Raw genomic sequence first — 17463 nt, 5'->3', positions numbered from 1 at the left:
AAAAACAAGAAAAAAAATGTTTTTGTTTGATTCAAAAGCTCTAACCAGTACCGATTTTTTAAACGATGATAATCTGTCATATTAATTTGTTGTCAAATTTTTTGCAGATTTTTTTTTTTTTAATTTTTACTTTGCAAATATTAATTTCTGATTTTTGTAGATTTAGTTGGGTTTTTTTTTTAATATATATTTTGTAAATATTCCTAATTTTGATTAAAAATTAGCCCTTTTAAGCAACTTAAAAAATAACCTCCCATTAAGTGAACTCTAAGTCCAAATGGCAACTACTATCTCGGTACATTGGAGAGTTTTTTTTAGGAGGAACAACCAAACTTAGAGTTAGTGATAGTTAAGAGAAGTATCCTTTGCTTTGTAAAAAGCAAGTTGTAAAAATGAAACAGTCTATTAAAAATAAAATTGAAATGTATAACGAATTAAGTATCCAATAAAGAATATTGCGAAAGAAAGTGTCCTTTATACAACGGATAATTTGCATAGTAATCCGCAAAAAGTAGACAGCAAATTAATCACCGCTTGCAAAACAAACAAAAACAAAATTAATTGATTATATTTGTCAGCCATTTTGGCTGCTAACCACTTTATTGCAACCGTTTTGTTTGTTTGTTTCCTTTTTCTCTACAAAAAAAAACAAAAAAAAAATGAACAGAATTTAACAAATCTAAAAACACAAAAAAGAAAAAAGAAACTTAAAACATACTAGTTAATAATTTATGAATGACAATTGTTAAATCTAAAATATCCACTAGAAGGTTAAAATTTTGCATCAAAGTTCAATTTTTTTATACATGATGAACCAAGAAGCTGCAATGGTATCAGATTTAAGCAATTCATGAAGGTAGACAAAAAATCTTTGTTTCATGCAATAAACTGTCACTTTCATTCAAGCAACATCTTCATACAAAACTACATATAGTAAAAGATTTCAGCCATTTTCATGATTGCACCATTCAACAAACTACTCTGACATGAGAGTTAGGAGTGAATGAAGTAAGTTCAGGAAATTTAGTGGCATTACTAATCAGCAGAGTATTACAACTGTTAACCAAGGGAAAAATCTGCCATGATGATGTATGGAAGTTAAACTTGGCTCGTGAGGGTTAAGGACATGCATTTCATGTAGGAAACTTATAGGAGAATGCTACAATGAATGTGTTATGTAAGTTTTAGACTTAAATCTGATGACCTTAGAGGAAGATTAAATCTGGACAATCTAGAGAGATATGTCCAGAACAAGAGATTCCGTTGGTATGATCATGTTTAAAGAATGGGTGAGAGTTCTTGGGATAGTAGATGTTAAAACAGTTGAGGTAAAAAAAAAAAAAAAAATCCGTTGGCAGTGGAAGGCCAAAGAAAATGTGATGAGGTTGAAACTGAGAGAAAGAGGGATAAATAAAGATCTGGTTAGAGATAGGTGAGTTTGGAAGTCAAATTCTAAAAAGCCATCTAACACATGCCAGCATGTAAAGCAGACATTAAACGGACGATGACAATGACTTCCAGTCTTGTACTATAAATAATGAATCATATTTATTTCTGGAAAAAAAAGTTCTCTTTTTAAATGATACACTTAAATATCACCTTTTTTGTTGCTAACAAGTTCACTCCTTTTATTTTTACTTACTACAGTGAGTCATGATAAATTAGATGGAACATTCGTCTATCTTATTAATATGAATACGGTTTCTGTTATATCACTCTTAAGATCAGGTGACATCAGTTGATCTTGATCTAACTAAAACGAATCTATGACATTTTGGGCAACTACTTTTGCTATTTACTTTTTGGCTAAAAAGAATGTAAAAACAAATTTAAAATCTGTTGTCAGTCTTGACATCACAAACTACCTCTCTCACAGAGGAAGGGTATATAGTAACTGTGTTATGTGTGTGATGTATGGAGGTAAGTTTCGGGCACAACCTCAGTTCTCATTTGCCTATTTTAAGTGTCATGATAGAGAAATGATTAGATCAGGGGTCTCTAAACTATGGTCCACAGATCCAACCCGCCAATCTTTAATCCGACTCATGGAGCTGTTGTAAAAAAAAGCTGATATAGTTTTTCAGCATTGCCTTTATCAGAATATAGACACATTGTTTTCTTGTAATATTAATTCTTTTGAGAGTTAACAGAAACAAAATTAGTTGTATGGGGGGAGATCAACATTTAGAGCTATTATATATAAGTTAGAATTGAAATAACTCAAAACACAATGTCAGTCTGACGTGGTGGTTTTAGCTATTTCGATTCTAACTTTATTTTTTCTCTATATCTACATTGAGTTCCCTAACAGGAGATTTCCTGTTAAAGAGTATACATCCAACTCAGATCTTCCATGTGAGATATATATATATATATATATATATATATATATATATATATATATATATATATATATATATATATATATATATATATATATATATATATATATATAACTTCAAAAAACATATATACAGACTTTGTCTGCCTCTCTGCAATAATTTTTTTCTTTAAACATAATAAATATACTGCAAAATTTATGTCATTTCAAAATATCAGAGACCTTAAATTCTTTTAAAATTGAGGTACTTATGACAAATATGCATTGTGCTGAAATAATAATGCGGTGTTAGTTAGGAAGTCATTCTTAAAATAAGGGAGGTGCTTTTTATTACCTATACTGAACTTTTACATAATAATTTAATAAACAAGATACCATAAAAATTGAATTTAACTTGAAAATTATATCTAAAAACTATCATGGTCAAAAAATGGAGAATATTGCATTAATAGTAAACTAGCGGGACCTGTGGAAATTACACAGTGGATTTTTTCATATATAATATATTGATGTTGGTATTCTGTGGATGTTCAGCATAAATGGAGACACCCTGATATTATTGTAGCTCTTTTGTTAAAACTGCAAAAGTATTTATTTAGCTGGCAGGGTCACTCAGTGTAGCCTGGTCGTAAAATATGCTTAAATATGATATTTTAATTTATGCAGATTTCGTATAAACTATCATAGAGTAAATTTTCTATCAATTCTTATATATTATAAAGTTGGGATTTAAAAAAAAAATATATCTATATCATTTGGGTACATCAGCTTGAGTTGAAACTGAAACCAAAACTTATGAAGAAAACAGAATATATATATAACTTAAATTCCTTCAGCTATAATCGAAACCGAAGATAAAACTTATGAAGAATTTTTGGTAAAATTATTTATGGAAGGTCATAACAATTAAACGGCAGTCACTCGGAAGAAAAAAGATGTAAACATGACACACAAAATAACACACACACTATTGTATTAATATATAGATAATAAATTCCCAACAAATAAAATGGATGCAATGACCAAAAATCGAAACAGAAACCTTAAGATCTTCAGTCTGAAATTCTACTAAATGAGCTATTTGGACTTCTTATGAATAGAGCTTAAAACACTACCTTAACAAAATAATTATAGTTTTGACATAATATCATAGATTTATGTCAGGTTTCAAAATATAAAGTTAACCATAAGCGATAATAAAAACATAAATGAATGGGTAAAAATTATCAATAGTGTTGGAAATTATTTTAATAATCCAAAACAATTTCTTATTAACACCAATATGTAGTTAACGCAAATAATTTGATATTCAACATATACTAAAATTTAGGTTCATGATTATAGTAAATGAAGTAGTGGAAATAAATAAAAATAAGCTGTTTTCATGATCAGCATTAAAATGTGAAAATCAATATAAAAAAAAGACAGACTAAGAAGAGAGAGGAAACAAAGAGTGTAAGTCAGAGTAATCTAACTCCCCATAAAGTGACTCTGCAGATGGAAACATGTATAAACATGTCAGCTCTTACTCATGGGTGAATCAATGCTATTGAATTAATGACTTTTTTTTTCTAGTGAGCTTTATTACACAGGATCTTTTAAGCTCTTGTTTTAGCCTTCCACCTGAGAAATGCTGGGTAGCTCTGCAAATTTTGAAACAAATATTTTAGGATTGTTAAGAGAACAATTTAAGATTAAAATATGATGATTATTTCATTTTACCTATTAATAATAGGAAACCATCAGTTAAATCCTATTCAAGTTATATAAATTATTTACAGTGAAGTGGATATAATGGCAGAATTATCAGAGTTATTTACCCTAAATTATTCTTTCCAACCTTAGAGAGAATGCATTCTTCTGCCTGTCCAGTAGTCAAAAGTCTTATTCCGTCCATGATATTATCATCTTCCTGACTGGAACTTCAAAGCTACCATATGTGCTTCCATTGGTTGGCCATTTCTACTTGATTTTTTGACAACTCTAATGTCATATGCTTAGGTATTTTCTGATCAAATTCACCCAGACTTCTAGAACAGTCCAACCAAAATGTATGTAAAATTTACTTATTCTGTTGTTCATGCATATTCTCTATTCTCTGACCCTGGCAATGCATGTCTTTATCGATTGTATTGGGACATTAATATATTCTTCCCTTTAGTAATTATGTCAGAGGTTTTCACTTCTTTATGTATTATTAAATAGCACCTTGTATGTTACATGTCCCTGACAAACTGCATATGGAATAAATGCAGATATATGTAAATCATTTCTTCATTGTTGTTCTTTCTTTCTCTGAACATTGTGTTTTATCCGTGATCACAACACAAAACATGGGGTTCTTATGTACGAAAAAAATGTACCTAAATGTGTGGACTGTTTTATGTTTTATTGTTTTATGGGGCAGCAATCCTACAAGTCATTTTATGTTATATGATATATGTTGCAATATTTTTTATACAAATAGAGGATTTGATTAAATAAAATTGGAAAGTTTTACTTTTAGATACTGGTGATAGGAACTGACCAATCAAATGAAACCATGTTCTGCTAGCAACCAATCAGAAACTAGAATCACTCCATAAAAATATTCCTGCACATAATTTTTTTTTGTCCACACAAGAACGATCTTTGCTTTTCGTCTGCAAATTTTTAATGTTCAAGACTTATACAGATTAGCTTTCCATTGAAAATTATTTTAAATCTCGGGACATACAGATTAGGTACCTATCAGAAACTCTTCTAAAATTAAACATGGCTTTCAATTCAGAAATATATCTATAAAATAGTTCTGGAAAATATTGAATTTTATTTTTGCTTTCTTGATGCTTCTACAGAATTTGAACAGAATCAAACGGATGTAAGCTAAATTAAATCTAAAACTTAAGTTAGGGTTAGTTTAGAGTTAGGTTAGGGTAAAATAAAACGGTTTGGTTCAAATTCTGTACCGATTTTTCCTATAAAAACGAAAAGTAGTATTTTTTTCCAGATAGTTTATCAATTGGGATATAGACAGTTTTTCTGCTAAATGATGAGTTCAATGTGTTACAATAGTTTTGAATAAAATCAGAGTACAAACGATAATACATATATATTTTTTAAAGATTATAATATTAAGAACGTTTTGGAGTTAAAAGTAATTTCGTACTATGTAGTAATCAGGGGAAAAAAGACATTTTATTACTTTTTCGTCTTGGCCGATACAAAAAAGTAACATAAGAAATACAACACTTCCAATCCTGTATGATTTCATTTTGTTAATAATCAATTATTCTAGAATATTTACATATTTGAAATATGTTTTTCTTCAGATTACAGGCGTCATATTAAATAGATTTTAAGTCAAAATAGTCTATTTAAAAAAATTACAAAACGAAATACATAAACCCATTTTTATCGCCTATAGACAATTTTTATCGCATTTTTTACCTCTTCGAACTCATTTATCCATTTTCAAACACTACTATCATGGTAGGATTGGTGCATGATCATATTTCTTCCTGTAAAATATGTTTGACTCTCAGTAGTTGATTGGCAGCGATTGCAGTCGCTAAAAATGTAAAAGCTAAGATAATAACATAATATATTTAATTTAGCCCCAAAATAATATTGCTGTAATAACCTGGTCCCTGTTAATTGTTGGTTCTGTGCAGTTTTAGGAGGTCCACCCTCTTAGACTTTGCCTTCTTTCTTTGAGCTTATTGCTAATAGCCTGAGGCAATGTTGACGGGGCTGTCCAGGCAATTTTTGAGATCAGTGTGCCCCTCTTCAGGAATGATGACTTCTCAATCCCACTCACTTTCCGACCCTGATATCACAGTTCTTGCTGTGGGAGAGACCTTGATTGTTTTACCTGGATTTTGGTATTAATCTAAAATAGCTTATTTTATTTAAATCATGTTTTAGTAAAAAACAAAATAAAAAAAAACATTAAAAACTCTAAATTGTAGCAAGTTTTATCGTACATGCTATAGCGACTACATACGGCCGGAACACAATTCTGGCAGGAACATTTTCATAGCAATCACCATTTCAACACTCGTGCATGTCAGAATGTGCAAAGACACAACATCGTGATCAAGCTTCTCGCACGCATGGAATTAAGGAACTATGTTACATTTCCACATGTAGAGATACAGCAAACAGACTGTAACTTTCGAGAACATCCCTATATGAAGATTTAACCACCAAAATTCAAACAGTTCAAGATGGTCATATAGAGTTCAAGAATGCAAGAGAAGCACAGGGTTGAATCTTTTGCTGATCAGGATCTGGTCCCCTTCTTCAAGCACCAGCTGAAGGTAAAGATCAGATGTAATAGGAAAAGATTATACTCTGAGGCCTTTGACCGAAGATGGATAAAGATCGTGAGTCTGTGCAAGCGTAGAGGTGCCAAGTTGGAGTTTGTGTTCCCCGCCTAACCATGGCATACACGGTTACAGATCCTGCTGGACTCCAGACCCCTAAAATAAGCATTTAGACTAGGTTCTCAGCTAGCCAAATAAATGGCTCCCCCACCCCATCCCTGATAGGAAACCTCCAAGATACCCACATGCCGATCCTTTCTTTTTCGTCCCCGGCTACCCCAATAAACAATCTTGGAGAAACTTCACATACTCCCCCAACCCCAGTTTCTTTGATCCTACCTAGAATTTCAGCCCATATAGAGAGCAACTTGCTTGTTTGCAGCCAACACCAAGCCGGAAAACAGTGGGCGTTCTACCACCTAGAAAGGGTTGGGAGGGTCTTACTAACATTTTGATTATATTTTTTGGACGTTTTTTCCCCCCATCCCAAGCCAATGAAATAAAATTAAACAAACGACTTTTTATAAAATTTTATGTTTACAAATTTATTTTATTGCTTAAAAAAAACAAAAAAAACACACACACACACGATATGATTTGGGAATCTTAGGTAGGACGACCCCCGGTGTGCTTGAGGTGAATGAGAACTTTAGCTAGGATCAAGCAAAGGTACAGTGATGAGGATGACCATAGACACACCCTCCTCAATTTTTGAGTGGCCTTGTGCCTGACTTTTTGCTTATTTCTGTTTTAGTTGTAAACTTTCAGAGTGAATAAAAAATATACAACTCAAACAGTCCAGGATACAGTTCTATAAGTAACCATCACCGCTGCCCGTGATCATCACATATGCCGGACTCCATCTATTTAGATGTAAAATATCTGGGCAGGAGCGGCCAAAAACAGCCTATCATGCCTTGACAGAGTACAAAATAGACTTCGTGGCTTAGTGGGGGATGCCCTTTTCTCTACCCTGCAACCTCTCTCCCACAGAAGAGACGTTGCGAGCCTATCCTTGTTTTATCGTTATTTTCATGGCAGGTGCTCGTCTGAACTCCAATCTCTGGTCCCCCCTCGCCAATCTTTCACGAAAAACACCCGTCTAGCTGAATCCACTGTGAAAAATTTCCCCCACTCTATATCTGTTCCTAAATCAAAACACGGATTCCATGAACAAAGCTTCTTTATTAAAACTGCACGCCTGTGGAACTCCGTCTGCCTGCTTCCCTCCGGACTACAACTTGGATGTGTTCAAGTCCAATGTTAACAAATTCCTAATGAACCGCCCCCTTAATTAAACACTTCATCAAATCTCCACACTAACGTAATGTACTTGCAATAACCCTTATCCCTGAGTGGCTTCCGGGCCTTGATAAGTGGTGATCACTGTGTAAAAAAAAAAAAAAAAAAAAAATCACTGAGAATGCTGCGAAAAATCAGTTTTTTCTCTTGTTTTCCCAAGACTGGATGTCAGAATAATTCTGCCACTGGGAGGTGTTAAAGTCCCCTGTCTTGAATTTGTGTGTCATGTACATGAACCTTAATTCTCATCATGGAAAGTTACCACATCGAAGGGAAATTTAATTCTCCTTTTTAAACAATTTTATTTCAAACTACTGTTCTTATGTGATGAACACAAACGCATGCCTTTACTTTCATGATACTGAACTGTTTTTCTCAGAAAATAATCACATTAATTCCGAAAGATGCGTGACATTCTGGACATAAAAATCAGTCATTTCAAGTCTCATGTTACTCTCACAAAATTCTTAATCACTATTCCTGCATTATGAACATTCTACACAAGAAAACACTTATGTTGGAACAATTTAAACTAATATTCTTGACAAGTAAATAAATGTTGTTTATTTCATGTTATACAGTGATTTCAAGTTCTTTATCAAGTTTCGTTATTTTCCGGATTATATTTTTTTTGTTTTTGTGTATGTAAGGATGTGCATTGAGGAAACTTTTCTATTGATCAACGATCTCATTAAATTTACCTTTAACAGTCCCGTGGATACACTCCTACTTTTGACTTCAATAAGATTCCTGCACCTGCAACCTCAGTCCTAAAAAGTGATAAATCCCAATTATGAATTGGTGAATGCCGACTCACACCCTTACAAGTTAGTGACTCCATGGTCAGTATCTACATTGATAGCCTCCCCCTACCGTGAGTTACTATAATGTGAAATGCTGAAATGAAAACTCTCATGATGAAAAAACATTTGCTATTTTATAAACAAGTTGAGAAACAAAACTTAGAATAACAATTCAAGTTTATAACCTGGCCCTTTAACTCAAATAATTATGAATGTTAGTTATCGTTCTTTCTTAGTTAGCCTCTTAAATGGTGACTGTATTTTTTCTGATTTCTACTCTCGTTTTCATTTTCGGTGTTTCATGTACGATGAAATAGAAACTTAATTCAATTTATTTTGGGGGACCTGAACGAGCTCCCCTTGTAAAATTAATTCCTTTTTACATTTTCTTGTTTTTTCTGTGGATTATCGTCGATAACAGACTTAGCTTAAAATTATTACAGGAAAAAAGTTTTTTTTAAAGTTTATTTAATAACTTTTAACGTGGGGGATCACTTTTCAATTACAACGTTTGAATTTAACCTGTAAAAAAAAACTAATTTAAAAGTAGCATAAGCACCCTTTATTTATTTTTTTTACACAAGCATTTGAATTATTTCATTTTACACTACAGTGGACACATGAAACCTTAATAAGGAGAGTCATGTTGATTGAACACAAAGTGGGGTATCAATTTATTAAAATGCTATAATTAAAAAGTGATCCCCCCCCATGTTAAAAGTCATTAAATAAACTTAAAAAAAAAACAAACTTTTTTCCTGCTAATATGAGTGTTAAGTTTGTTATCGATGATAATCCACAGAAAAAAATAAGAAAACATGAAAAGAAATTAATTTTACGGCAGGGGGGAAGATCGTTCAGGTCCGCCTGTATGTTGTTGGTTTTATTTGACTGAAATAGGAATTAACCTTACCATTTATACATTAACACTCGATATTTGCAGGTCTAGAAATTTCTAATAGAAAATTTATAAATTTTATTTTAAGAAAGGGTTTAAAAATAACATCAAGAATGAAAATATTTTCCTTCAATTAAAAACGACGGGGGTAATTGTCTACCTCCTTTTTTTTTCCTCCCCGACAGTTCTAGCGACTAAGCAGTATGGTGTAAGGTAGACCTATCTTCAGACGCCTTCTTTCAGATTATTACTACTGACTTTTACTAAGTAAAATACTTAGTTGAATTTTATTTCTATTTATTTAAAAAAAAAAAATTTTTATTTATTTTTTTTTTATTTAAATTTTTTTTTATCTGTTCATGTCTTTTATGTATGTGTTAATAATGCATGATACCTCCTGTAAACATGAGAGCTATACACTATACCTGCATCAGAACCACAGGTAAAACAATTCTGGGCCCGGTGTTGCCCCAAACACCAAAATATGAAAAATGTCAATTACAAATAATCCAAACCGTGGGACCCAGGAAAAAGATCTGTGTGTCATGATCAGCAGGTGCTCCTTCGGTAGCCAGCACAAGAGACCTGGTCGTCATCATGCGAATGTTGGCCAACTTTCTAATTTCAGAAACTGAAATAACATGGACGCTGAACAGGTAAGTATAACCTCTAATTTCAGGGAACAAAATGATACCGAAGAAACACAGCACAGCCATGATAACTATTAAAATAGAAACAAAAACAAAGAAAGAAATGGACAACAAAAGAGAATAGACTAGTAATGGAATGCTATTATAGAAGTCATCCTAAATATAGATATGGAGGTTATCAGAAACGAATGAAAGAACTATGGGACCTATCCAGTGACTACCATGCAACAGAACAAAGAATTGCGAACCAAGCAAGACTGACTCTCTAAATTAGAACTAACAGAAATATAGCGAAAAATAAATGATGAAATTGAACAAGAAGCATCCCTCAATGGAACTGCACGTAGAGAAACCCTACAAGTTGAAGCTCCACAAGTAAAAACACCAAAGGCCGAGGACCTACGAAGACTGAACCCTACAAACGTGAAAACCGTGAACAATGAAACAGAACTAACAGAGAATGAAGCAGATGAAATAAAAAAAATAATAAAGTTCATGAACGAGTAAAAAACAAAGCTCCCATCGTTAAGGAACCAAAAGCAGAAGAAATTAAAAACAGAGAAGGTTAACAAGCTCCTCCCAAATATCACAACAGATACAATCACAGACTTAAACAATTTAATTTACGCAGGCGCCAAAATGGTAAGTATGAATTTCAAATCAGAAAAACAACCGGGGACAAGTGGACCGACAAAACCTGGATGGAAATGAGACTAGAAACTCAAATACACAAACATAAAAAAGAAACCAAAATGATCAACAGGGAGAAAGCAATGTGGAGAAGATGGAATATTGGAAATGTGACTTGGAGAGGCTAAACAAGAAACATTAAGAACTGGACCAAAAAATAAAAGCAAAAGAAGTGAGATTGAGACGATATAGATATAAATCTGAACAATGCAAACAAAACAGAACATTTCAAACTAATGAAAGCCAATTCTATCAAAATGTGAACAGAGGAAAAACAAAAACAGAACAACCAAATCCAACAGAAACCAAACTCTACTAGAGTAAAATATGAGAAGAACGACGAGATCACAATAGAAATGCCAAATGGCTGAAAGACATGAAAGAAGAGTTACAACAAATAGAAGAAGGAACAGTGAATGAAATCAGCAAGGAAACCCTAAAGAAAACTATAGGAAAAATGGCAAACTGGAGAGCACCAGGGCATGACGGGATACATGCATACTGGTTCAAAAAATTCACAACCTTACACAAAAGGCTAGCCCAAAACCTGAGAAGATGTATACAGGAAGCAAACGTGCCAGACTGGATGACAAAAGGTAGAACCACACTGCTACAGACGGACACAGAGGAAGGAACTGTCCTCAGCAACTATAGGCTGATCACGTGCTTACCCACTATGTGGAAGATACTGACAGCACAACTGAGGGAACAAATCTACCACTCCCTGAATAATCGTGGACTCATCCCCGAGGAGCAGAAAGGATGCCAAAAAGGAACATGCTATATATAGATCAAAAGATCCTAAAGGAGGTAAAAAGAAGGAGAAAGAATTTAGCCATGGCATGGATTGACTATAAAAAAGCGTACAACAGGATCCCCCAAGCATGGATAATAGAATGCTTAAAAATGTATAAAATACCAAGTGGGATCACCAACGTAATAGAAAATGCAATGAAAACATGGAGACTGGAATTGACAGCTGATGGACAACACATAACAGAAATTAACATACAAAGAGGCATCTTCCAAGGAGCCTCACTATCACCACTACTGTTCATTATAACCATGATGCCCTTGAACAGTATTCTGAGAAAGTGCCAAGCCAGATACAAGTTCTCCAATACAAAGGAAAAAATGAACCACCTGATGTACATGGACGATTTGAAATTTTTTGCAAGGACCGAAAAGGAGCTAGAGATACTAATTAACACTACCAGGATCTTCAGCCAAGATATCCAAATGGAATTTGGAATGGAAAAGTGCACATTACTAGTTATAAGAAAGGAAAAACTGAAAACTACAGAAGGCATGGAACTACCAAACTAAACGGAGATGAGGGCACTAGGGAAACAAGACGACTATAAATACTTGGGGATTCTGGAAGTGGACACCATCAAAGCAACAGAAATGAAAGAGAGAATTGGAAAGGAATACCTCAGGAGAAAAGAAAACTCCTGGAAACGAAATTATATAGCAGAAACCTAATAAAAGGTATAAATACATGGGCAGTAAGATACTCGAGACCGTTTATAGACATGACAAAAGAATAACTGAGACAACTCGACCAAAAGACCATGCATAATGCACTACACCCAAAGGACGATATTGACTCTGCGTGAAAAGGAAAGGCAGCGGGAGAGGACTGGTCTGTGTGAATGACACAAAAAAAGTACTAGAAAAATACATAATGCAAAATACCGGAAGGATAATTATAGCAGCGAGAGACACCGAAAAAAACCCAACAAAACAGAAAACAGAGAGACAAATGACAAAACGAGAAAAGAAAAATGGGAAGAGAAACAACTCCACGGAAGGTTCATAAGAATGACAAAAGATGAGATTAATAAAAACATCTCGACATGGATGCGAAAAGGACATATAAACTGAGAAACTGAATCTCTAATAACTGCAGCACAAGATAACTCGATAAGAACCAACCATATCAAAGCAAAGATCGATAAAACACAAGAAAACAGCAAATGCAGACTCTGTGGACAAAGATGATAAACCATATAGTAAGTGAATGCAGCAAACTGGCCCAAAAGGAATACAAAAACAGGCACGACCAAGTGGGGAGGGCGGTGCACTGGGAATTGTGCAAACGGCTGCATTTTGAACGTACAAACAAATGGTATAAGCATAAACCCACAACAGTACTCGAAAACGAGAACCACAAAATCCTATGGGACATGGACATACAGACGGACAAACCCATCCAAGCAAGAAAATCAGATGTCGTAATAATTAACAAGAAAGAAAAATCCTGTCAAATCGTAGACTTTGCTACCTGAGCTGACCACAGGGTGAGTATGAAAGAAAAGGAGAAACGGAGCAAATACATAGAGCTAGCCAGAGAGTTAAAAGGGATTTGGATGATGAAGAAAATCAAAATAGTACTTATAATAGTAGGACCATTAGGAACAATTCTGAAAAACTTTGAAAAAAGAATGGCAGAAATTGGAATCAGGGGAATGGCTACAAAAATACAACGACTAACGATAATGAAAATGGCTGAAATATTAAGGAAAACCCTTGAATGCGGAGAATAATACAAGTATACAATATAATGAAGAAGCGTTACAGGGAATGAAGAACACTGAAGCTGCATATCTCCGAGTTCTGCACCCCCATCACCCATTCCCTCCCATTGTTTCATCACCGCCCCCCCCCAAAAAAAAAGTGATACCAAAGAGCCGAGAAGGGTCAAGGAGGATGAAAAGACCGAGGAGAGAGCGCTGACCCGACCTCCGCTGGACAAGTGGAAGAGAACTGGGACCTTGGGGAGGCTTAGTGCCACTCAAATTCCAATATAGACCAATAGCCACTGCCAGCGATAAATCAATGGTAAGAGGCTGTTGTGATGACGCAAATTTATTTGCAAATGCTATCGAAAGAGTTGGAGAGAGCTGGACGTCTGGGGAGACTTGTTGTCACTCAGCTTCCAGAGAACACCACAGGTTTCCAATCAGATCTTTTATGACTTGTGTGAAAGCTCCATGTGAGCCATTGAGCCAATAATAATAATCCCCGTGACATTCATTGGGTTGATTTCTATCTATTTTTTTCAAGTGTTGAGGAATTATCGAAACTCTAAAAATGAAAGCCTCATGTAGCCTATCTTGTTATCGTTTTAACTTAGGCGCTTGGACCAAGCCGCTTGGTACTACTTGCGTTTCAAACTTAATAAACACTTTAAAATAAGTTAAAACACCAAAAACTTATCTAGCTATGCAGAAGAGTAACTTATATTGCCTTTGGTAACATTTGCTTGTTAACATATATTTGTTTCTTCACCACTTTTTCAGTTTGTTATCTATAGTAAATAATAATAATAATAATAATAATAATAATAATAATGATGATGATTAAAATCAAGTTGTTCCGTCAATCTTTCTTTACATTCTTCGTCAGTTGATCGTTGTGCCACGATGAATGTTCTGGAAAAGTTACTTCTGATTAATGTTTACCAGTTTGAAAGCATGCAAACGAACTTAGCTGGTTTTTTTTTTTTTTTTTTTTTTTTTTTTTTATAATGACAGAATATTTTTAAACTGGTAAACATTAATCAGAAGGGACTTTTCCGTGGGCATTCATCGTGAAACAACGACCAGCTGACGAAAAATGTAAACAAAGAGGAACGGAACTACCACTACTACTACTACTACAATAATAATAATAATAATAATAATAATAATAATAATAATAATAACAACAACAATAACAATAACAACAACATCAACAACGGTTATTTGAAATGGAGATAAAAAATAATTGTAGTTTGGTTCAATTTTATTTCGCGACAAGGAATACAATTTTTAAGATGAAGAGAATCAATTTTATCCAAAATCTTTTCGGTAAACAAACGGAGTCCCTATCATACAATTAAACCAAAACAGTTACAAAGAATAATAAATAACAGAAAGCACAAACAAATGTTATTCTCCTAGGCATGATTCAGACTTTCCATTATTCATTTATTTCCTTGCATGTCATCATCCTACACTTTAAACATTTGTAAAGACGTTTGGGACAAGAAGTTTCAAGGTACATTATTATTGTTTTATCATATTTTGTTTTTGTTCTTTTTTGTTCTTTTGTTAGTTATTGTGTTGACATTGTCTACATATTGTTACTATTATGTTGTCTACATATTGTTATTTCTATTTTGATGATCGTTTTATATTATTCTTTATAATTTTAATGTTATTTCTACGTTTCGTTTCACTTAAAATCATTAAAAAAAAACACGAATATTTTATTTTTACAAACGCATTTCTTGAAACGTCATCAAAATCTGGATTATTTTTATTTACAAAATATCCGGTTAATTTTATAACATTTGAGAATCCAAACCAACAACCACACACACAGACACACAGACACACAGACACACACACACACACAAATATATAAATATAAATATATATATATATATATATATATATATATATATATATATATATATATCAAATATAGTACAGATGAATATTTAAATCAATTAAATATTTTTAATTATATATATATACTACTCTGTCGTATTCATATATTGTCGCATTCAAAAGCAGTGTTTATTAGCATAACAAAAACGCAATAATATGTGGCCATAAAATGGGGGTTCAGATTACAGCAGAGTTACAATATAAAACTGATACCCCATTTCGAGTCCAATCAAAAACTGACACTATGAAAAAAATTAAAAGCATCAACAACAATAACAACAACAAAGAATGACATATTGAATTTTTACCTGAAATTAAGTTCTGGATCTTCTAGAATTGCAATTAAATTTCAAAGACTTTTTTCTCGGCTAAAATAAAACAGAAACAGTGTGATTTTCCCCCCCAGGTTTTGCCGTTATTTCAATTTTCAGACATCCATTTTAGTTTGTTATTCGATTGTATTCAATTAAAAATTAAAAAAAAAAAAATGTAATCCCGAATAATTAGATTAATGATACATTACTTATATTTTAGACAGTCATATTTTGGCTTTATCTGCAGCAATAACTCCGTTAAAGATAGAATAATTGTCCCTCTAGGCGAAGAAACCAGCAAAGGGCGAAAAATGTTTTAACTTGTTTTGCTTTTTTGGCAGCAAGACTGGTCGTAGTCACAGTCGTAATGGGCGTGTCCATGGAAACGACTTTTGATTGGTTGGTTTTTTTAAACCATAGAAATTCATAACTTATTTTTGATTTATGAGTGTAACCAAGACCGTCTTAAACGAAGGCCACGGTGTAACCCGCTCCAGTGCTTCGCATTGCAGCAAGGTTAGGCATGAATTCCATTTAACATGAACAGAAATCAAACTAATTAACAAGGAGGAGATAATACCTGGGAAGATAGTCCCTTAGAACCGAACAAAATCATAATTCCGATTCAAGTATAGGCTTCTGTACAATACCGCAACATAATTATTAATTTACAAATAAACTTTGAATTATTTATTCGCAAAAGGAAAGTATAATTCATTTACAAATTGGGTATAAGCGTCACCATCATTTTTCTAGATGGCCGTGGAATAAGCCTATCAAAAGTGTGGGTTGTGGTGTGGGAATTTGTGGTCCATATGACTTAACTAGATGCATTTTGACTCGTTCAAAAAGCAATGTTTCTTTTATTTTTTCACCAGTTGTTCATAGCTTCTACTTCAGCAATCGCCATAATACCACATTTACTTTATGCACTACCTTATCCTTATTTAAAACATCTCCAATGAATGCTTCCAAATCAATTTTCTTTTTTAAAGAAAATATTTACAATTTGATGAAAAATATAAGAAGTTGGACAATGAAAGCAACCAAAAAAAAGACAAAGAAATTAAAAAAACAAAAAACAAAAAAAAAAACAAGAACAGATCACTCAATTTTTTTAAGCCCAAAACAATAACCAACACCTTACAGTTGCTAAACTTCTGTCCAACCAACAATATGGATTTAAGCAAGCCCCCTTAGTTGCCAACCTAATAGGTCCTGAACTGTCAGCTAGGCTTCAGCCTCTGTCCCATCGACGAAATGTTGTGTCCCTCTGCTTGTTTTACAAATATTTTAATGATGGATACTCTGACGAACTACAAGCCCTTGTACACCCTTGACATAAATACTCCCAACAAACTCTCAATGGGGGTTTTGTTTTTAGGGAAATAACTTTTGACCTATTAAAGGCCTGTCAGAAAGTTAGCAAGTTTGTGAAACAACGCTATGAAATATCTGGCAATGTTTTTTTGAACCATTAAATTCTCTCTGACAGATCTAGTTGTTGGTGAGCAGAAGTATCAATGTCAGCATACCTCAAGGATCTGTTTTGGGCTCAACTGTCTTCCTGATTTCCATTAATGATCTTCCAAATCATATTCTAAGATCATTTGTTGACATCTATGCAGACGACATAACTGTCTACGGCAGCACTTCAAAGAACATTGGTGACCAAGATCTAGCTGATTTTCTCTCTTTTGATCTGGAGCAAAAATGAAA

General features: G+C 33.4%; 1 protein-coding gene across 2 annotated transcripts in view; it reads right to left on the bottom strand.

Moving 5' to 3' along the window:
* The window catches only part of LOC145292823 (calcium-independent phospholipase A2-gamma-like), a 47737-nt gene extending 31578 nt beyond the window's left edge, over window positions 1-16159 (bottom strand). Inside the window, exon 1 of one of the 2 annotated variants that reach the window (XM_080138866.1) lies at window positions 15739-16159. The gene's annotated coding sequence lies outside the window, so the exon portion shown is untranslated. The remainder of the gene's footprint in view (window positions 1-15738) is intronic. The other variant, XM_080138872.1, reaches the window with a different exon arrangement.
* Between the last annotated feature and the right edge of the window lie 1304 nt (window positions 16160-17463).

The sequence above is a fragment of the Euprymna scolopes genome, chromosome 2 (genome assembly GCF_053919585.1).
Source record: "Euprymna scolopes isolate OS-2025 chromosome 2, ASM5391958v1, whole genome shotgun sequence".
Classification (NCBI taxonomy): Eukaryota; Metazoa; Mollusca; class Cephalopoda; order Sepiida; family Sepiolidae; genus Euprymna; species Euprymna scolopes.
The sequence above is the reverse complement of the archived record's forward strand: the minus strand, read 5'-3'. Positions and strand labels throughout refer to the sequence as shown.